Below are 7,491 nucleotides of genomic sequence, written 5' to 3'. Positions count from 1 at the left end.
CATCATAATTTGGCCTGGGGGCTTCAGAGGCGTCTGACTAGCCATCGCTGGAAATAGAATATCCGACGAGGTGACCCTTGATCTGACCCAGCAAGGCAATTCTTACGTTTTATGGCTTGTTTTTAGACTTGGCCTAAGTTATACTTCCATAAGTTAAAATATGAATCTTTTGCACTCAGAAGCGTACAAGCACATACACTTTGGACTGTGCTGTTCTGTGGATGCTAAAGGCACAGTAATGCAAATTTGTGATCTCTTTTTTACTGGATTTGCAATAGTGCAGGCTGGATGTCGCCAGTATATGAATAGGTACCTTGGGACTGCTCTGGGGATCATAGGTCAAAGTTTAGTGATGTATGTAGTTGTCTCACTAATGGGTCTTATTGATTATTATCCACAGAAACAACAAAGAGCTCTGACTCCTCCCTCTCCCAGCAGATGCTGGCAACCAAGAAAAACTACCTTGGCCTTTGAGCTCTGAACAATTTGTAGGACAGTCAAGCTCTCAGTGTAGATCGACACCAAGACAGCATATAGATTGCTGCAACTGGGTAAGTGGGAAATGATAAATGGGTCTGAGAAATATCTCCATAGCAATGATACCTGGGAGCAAAAATGCTAAAACAGAATAAATGTTGGATAAAGTACAGTACTAAAGGGGAGCGAGGTAGAGCCTTGTGGGACTCCACCACACAGTTCAGCCAGCTGAAAACAAGACAGGAACACAATCGCAGAGGCTCTTCGCTCAGCTCTCTCAATGAAACTTTGATGTTACTCACAATGTAAAGTGCTCCTTGCCGAAGCACTCTCCTAAAACGCTTTTGAAATGTCAGTAGCTGTGTCCAAACTTGCAGTTCTAAATTTCAGCAAATGCTTTCAGCAGCAGCTTGCAGGATGAACCCCCTGGTATTCTGCTTCATCTTATTGGTGTGGGCCAGGGGTCAGCAAAGTTTCTCTTGTCTGGGGCAGATCATTTCCACTGAGATCCCTCTGTGGGCCGCATTGTGCGTGCGCATGAGAGTCCACGCCCACAATTTCCGGTGTTTGCGCATGCGCAGAGGAGATTTTCTGTGTCTGCGCAGATGCGATTTTCGGCACCGCAGAAGCGAGTCCCCGCACCGCACTGTGCTTGTTTAGCGCAGCGCGTGAGCGGGCAGCTCAGTTCAGGGGTGGCTCGTGGGCCAGTCAAACGACCTCTGCGGACCACTTCCAGCCCATGGGACTTAGGTTGCTGACCCCTGGTGTGGGCCATGCCTCAGACAGCAGTTGCTAAATTATCCTCCAGCAAAACAAAATAGTGGCTGGGTATATTTCCACTCCTCTAAATGTGCTGCCTTTAGATATTGAAGTCATATCTATTCACTGCTTTTATATATATATATATATATATATATATATATATATATATATATATATACTCACTGCTTTTATAATTAAGGTTGGCTGTGTGTCCTTTGTCCATGGAGTTTTCTTGGCAAGGATACTGGAGTGGCTTGCCGGTTCCTCCTCCAGGTGGATCACGTTTGGTCAAAACTCTCCACTATGACCTGTTCATCTTGTGTGCCCTGCTCGGCGTAGTTCATAGCTTCTCTGAGTTCTTCAAGCCCCTTCGCCACGGCAAGGCAGTGATCCATGAAGGGGTCCAAAGAATTGATGCTTTTGAGTTATGGTGCTGGAGGAGACTCTTGAGAGGCCCATGGACTGCAAGAAGATCAAACGCATCCACTCTGAAGGAAATCAGCCCTGAGTGCTCACTGGAAGGACAGATCGTGAAGCTGAGGCTCCAGTACTTTGGCCACCTCATGAGAAGAGAAGACTCCCTGGAGAAGACACTGATGCTGGGAAAGATGGAGGGCACAAGGAGAAGGGGGCGACAGAGGACGAGATGGTTGGATAGTGTTTTCGAGGTTACCAGCATGAGTTTGACCAAACTGCGGGAGGTAGTGGAGGACAGAGGTGCCTGGCGTGCTCTGGTCCATGGGGTTACGAAGAGTCGGACACAACTAAACGACTAAACAGCAACAACAACGTGTGTCCTACTTTAGAGGACAGCCTTCCATTTTGAAGGTTTCTTCTGCTTAAGGATTGATTGATTGTTTAAGGATTGATAATAATCAAGTCCTGTTTGAAAATCAGGAACACTAAAAAAAAAGCAGGAGCCCTGAAGTGCCCACCAGCTATTAGCAACCCTCCACCGCCAGACTGAGCAAGCACACGACTCATTTGGTGTCTTTTCTATTACGGCGAGCTATATCTTGTATTTCTCTTTAAATTGCAGCAGTGGTTTCTAAATTTGCACATATTGTATGCAAATTGGTGTCAACTCATCCTCTCTCTTTGGTGATGCAAATTCTCTTTTTTGGCAATGCGTGACTGGCCATTCTGTTTATAACTGGCCAGCCAGATGCATGACTGACACTGTAATGATTAGTTTAACCCATGGAAATCAGCAAGACTCATTGGATCACAGCTAGCCTTCCGAGAGGCATCTCCCACAGCCAAAGATCACTCCATCTGCATCCCTCCCCCTTTAATGTACCAGCTAGCACTGATCCAGTTCCAGCAAAGCAGCCTTCTGTCTGTACATCACGAGTGACTGGAAGAGGTATGATGTGGGAGGTTCCTGTTCACCCCTTGCAAAGGAAGATCGCTACCCGTTTCAAAGGAAATTCAGCGATGGCTAAATGCAAGGTGTTAAAAAGTCTGGCAAAACTTGTGCTGGGGGGGGGGCAGGATGGGTGTTATTACAGGTCAAGACTAATACCAATAGTACTTGGCTAGAATGTCCTTGCTCGAGATATGCTTTAAAGCACATATGCACACAGCTTAACTGAAAGACGGTTTGGCTTTATTAATTTCCAACCCCTCCTCTTTTATGTCTCCTGCTGCTGTTTCCCATTCCTCACAGGGAAATATCCATCTTCTCTTATTTTCCATAGTTGACCGAAGAAGCTGCAGAAGTTGAAGATTTGGCACACGCTTCCTAGATCCCTTTCCAGCTTGTCTAACTGAATTTTCGTATTAACAAGTGCAGTGCCAAGCCTGCGGGCGCTTGCCAAGTTTCAGCCAGACAGGAATATTCACAACAGGGTAATAAACACCTTAATATGAGATTTAAGATGAGAACATAGACAAAGCCCAAATATAATACTGCAAAAATATTTTTGCAGCATAATACTGCGCATATATATATATATATATATATATATATATATATATAATCTCAGAAGTGTTGTCAAGCAAGCGAGGAGAAGAAAAAGAAAGGCTTTTACATCGCTCCTGGGCCCACTGTAGGCTAAGGGCCTGCTCAAGTTATGGCCAAGGTGCCAATTTCTCCAGCACCCCCCTTAACTTCCAAGCCCATTCGTATGTTTTCTTCTTTTTCTCCCTAGGACAATAGCATTATACTGCAGTTCTGGATTCTGGAGTTGATTAAGCCCAGTCACCTTCCCATCTGAAGAAATGGCACGGTAATCAGGACAGAGGGAAATATGTATATACTGTAAGCAAAGTTACAGACTTTAAAGCTCACAAGGCATGCTGTGCGTGGATAACAAGGAACAGCGGGCAAGTGTAAGCAAACGAAAACCTTTGGCACAGTTACAACCTAAGGGCCGTGTTCACTGCTCCAAGGAGCAAGGCATGATTTCCTCAAAAGTCCACAAGCTACAAAGATCGTCGGCCAGTCAGAAATTTCCTCTGGCGTGTTCTCTTATCAGCCACCTATTCCAGACACATGTTTTTTAAAAGATGAAGTGTTATGCTTCCGGTGGTTAGCACTACGACTCAAGAGCTTCTGTAGTAAAGTGTGAAGAGAATGAATGGCAAGCTCAGGTTTTCCTGCTTCAAAACTGTTCTTTTAAAAACAGAAGCTGGATGGCCATCTGTCAGGGATTCTTTCGCTGTGGTGGTTGGGCTGGATGACCCTTTGGGTCCCATCCAACTCTACAGTTCTATAATCTCCTTTCAGCCATTGCATCTTCACCTTCAGCCTTCCCATCTACCCTTTGCATCCCATCTACCACATTGTGCAACGTTCTGTGCCTGGGCATCACCATGTCTGCTGCCCTGTGCACACCCAGCCAAGTAAGGCAAACAGCTGATAGTTAATTTTTTATTGACAAAAGCACGCATTTACAGCAATCTCCTGAGATGCACTGGATGCACAAACACACATGCTTTTAGCTTCTATGGAGACGGCATTAACTTTTCCAGGTTTGTGCCTGGCAGAGCAGTTGAAGCAACAGTGGGACCAGCCGCCACCCTGCGCTGCACCCTCTGCCTCCAGGCTTATGTACCCTCACCTGGTGTTATGTGCATACACAACCTGAGACGTCTCCTGTATGGAAGTTGTCAACTGTGCTTCCCTCTTCAAGTCCTTCCTGGTTCTAGGATGCGGCAGGGCAGGGGATGGCGGGAATTCAACCAATTGACTGAACAACGTCTTCCTCTGCTTCCGACACATTCTGTGCTCCCACAGATGACTACCCAGAACCTTCCCCTTCCCCCTCCCTGACTCCTGCCTTGCAGGTGGCCCCAAACCCCATAAATCACTGGCCCCTTCTCCTGGGTCAGTCTCCAGCCCCTCTGCCTTCGTCACACACTTGCCAGAGGCCCCAAACCTGCTTTGTTTGCAAAGTTTCAGGATCTACCTGGAGCCACCGAAGTTAACTTCATAAACCCATTTTTAATTACAATTTGGGCCCAGTCAGGCCTCGCTATAAATTCAGGAATTAGAGAAAGGTTAGATTCGTCTTATGGGCTGGCTAATTAAGAGTTTCAGCAGCTCTGCTCTCTAAAACATTGATGCTGCCGGGCTCCCAAAGTGGCTCTGGCCTGACAGTGCATATGTCTGACTTAGGCTTAATTGCACCTAATAAGCTCCCCAATAAGATATGTCAGATAACGAGAGTGCCTTGCAGAAGCATTTACATGTCATAAACTCTGACATGGAAGGTGACATTCAGCGTGGTTCTCTTACTGTTCTATGCGCTTGGGCATTTACATTTGAATCCCATCCTTGTTTTAACCCCAAACCTTAATCTAAGCACATGTGGGAACAGTAAAGATGAGAGAAAAGCTGCTCTTGTGATTGAGTGGCAGGGAACCTCTGGCCTGGGAAGGACTGTCATTTCTCATTAAGCCTACCCACCTGTTGTGATCATCTTCAGAGGCCCCCTGTGTGTCCTAACCTCCCCTAGAAACAGCCTTAGTTGGGATCAGGGAGAAGGTCTCTCCATGGCTTCTGCCTGGGCTTTGGATCTTCCTTCCAACAAAAGCCTGTCATACCTCCAGTTGCCTTTGAAATTTGTCTAGGATAATAGTGTGTCTTCTGAGGTCCTTTCCTCACGACCAGAGGGGTTTGTGTGGCTTTTTTTCTTTCTTCTTCTTTTTACAGTACATGCACCCATGCACCCAGGACTCCAGCCAGCCACCCTGGCTCTCAGCCAAGGTCCAACAAACTCTCAGGTCATCACTGTTTTCAATTGGTTAGTGCTTTTCAGTCAGGTTTTGATACAGCACTAGGCGCATTGTGCAAAGGCTGCAGTGCACTTCCCCTGGCTGTGTTGGAAAGCAGCTAGGATGGACGAAAGCTTCCATTCATAGGATGCTAATAGACAGCAGACTTCCAGTTGATCTTCTGAATGAAAACTCTTCCCTGTTCACTATTGGCTGCTTCCACTTCATTCAAGCAGACTGCATGGATGCATGTGCAGTTTGCAGGTGTTTCCATTTACAAATCCAAAAAAGTAATGAAGAAGAATGGGGTTGTATCGCTGCCTTGTTTCTCCTCTGAAGGCCCAGAAGGGAAGGTGCCGTCCGCGCTCAGGCACAGTGCTGAGCCTTAATTGCTAATAGCAATTCTGCCTAATTAGATAATTAGATTAACTACCCAATTAACGGCGATTGTTGTTAGACAAAAGCAGGTGGTGGCTCGAAGGTGATGGGAAAGATGCTACTTCTGTTTTAATGCACCTGAAGTCCCAGGCCCTTCTGTAACTTTTCACTTATGTCCTCTTCCTCGAGGGTTCTTTTGTTATCTACTCCAGGCAAAGAACTCCCACCTCAGAGTGGTCTCTCCACTCACCTCTTGCCATCAGAGTACTACTGACTTCCTCAACTTGGTCTTCATCACTCCTCTCCAGCATGGCCTCTCTGTATCTTACCGGTTCTTCATAGAATCATAGAGTTGTAGAGCTAGAAGGGATCCCAAAGGTCATCGAGTCCAACTCCCTGCTTGATTTATATAAAGCTTTTGACACTGGTTGTTGTTGTTTTTTAATGAGCAAGTTAGTTTATTATTTTAGATAATGTGGTCCTTTTTAATTGTGGATGCCCAAAAGTGCCCTAAGTGTGCAAAAGGTATAAAAAACCAAGGGAGTGCAACAAGGCTAGCTTATGCAGAGTACACAGAGCAAGAAAGGAGAACATGGTCCAGTTAGGTTGGAGGGGGCCCATACCATCTTGTGAGTCCCCCCCTGAATGTCTGCAGGATGGAGTGGGGACAGCAATCTTCCTAATATTCACAATGGCAGAGAATGGCACCATGCTGTGATTTGTAGCTGGTGGTTACAAGCCACCCAGCGTTTTACATTTCCCACAATGCCTCAGTGTAATGCAGTGTTGAGGAACCACCAGCCTGCAGGCCTAATTTAGGACTGTCCTAATTTGGCCAATGTGGCAGTTTTCCTTAAGCCACACCCACCTGCAGGTGAAGACACAGCTCCATGCCAGAAGTTTGTAGGCCAGTCAAGGGTCCTTAAAAAACCCTTGTGCCTTTGCCTATGTAGTTTGAATGCAAACCACCCTGGTAAAGGGAGTGGGATTTGCAGGCACCACCAGTCAGTGGCTGCAAACCCTTGTTCCTGTGATGGTGTGGTTTGAAGAGCAGCTTTATGGGATGGGACTTGGAGTCAAGAGAAAGAATTAAGCCCTTCTTCCATAGCCCTGATCCAGAGGTGCATGTGTGTGAAGGGCCAGCTTATGAGTGTTTTCAAGGGGGGAAAGGAGACATGTCAAGAGAGCCAATGATGGCTAGCCTAGTTTGGCCCTTGTAGCGTAGGGGGAGCACAAGGGTGGTTGCCCCAGGCACAAATTTGTGAGGAGCGCAAAATTTCAACACCAGGTTCTGTCTCAATACAGATGCGCACTTCCGTCTCTGGGCTCTGTTGAAAACGGCTTCTCCATGCAAACCATGAAGTGACTTCTCCAGACAATGGGACGACTCTTCTTTTCTTATCTCTGCAGCTGCTATCTCCTGGGTGATGTTAGGCAGTTCAATGCGCATGCGTACTCTCTTTGCCTCCTTCCCACCCAACCCTTCCGCGTGGCTCTGGGTGCTGGCAACCCACGCTACACCACTGATTATGGGATGCAGAAAGGCAAGCGTCCTTAGCTTGCATTCAGGTTCCAGGTCCGGTCCCCAGCACCCTTCATTTCAAAAGCCTGAGAAAGGCTCCTGTGTGAGACCATGAACAGCCTCTGCTGGGC

The 7,491-nt window shown here is 46.7% G+C and overlaps 1 long non-coding RNA gene across 1 annotated transcript; it reads left to right on the top strand.

Moving 5' to 3' along the window:
* The first annotated feature begins 297 nt into the window (after positions 1 to 297).
* Positions 298 to 6,265, top strand: LOC114592770 (uncharacterized). The gene is made up of 3 exons (XR_003705533.2): positions 298 to 551; positions 2,940 to 3,090; positions 3,393 to 6,265. It is a non-coding gene; the product is annotated as an uncharacterized LOC114592770 (long non-coding RNA).
* Positions 6,266 to 7,491: the final 1,226 nt, after the last annotated feature.

Source organism: Podarcis muralis, chromosome 2, assembly GCF_964188315.1.
Source record: "Podarcis muralis chromosome 2, rPodMur119.hap1.1, whole genome shotgun sequence".
NCBI lineage: Eukaryota > Metazoa > Chordata > Lepidosauria > Squamata > Lacertidae > Podarcis > Podarcis muralis.
This window is presented reverse-complemented; position numbering and strand designations above follow the sequence as displayed.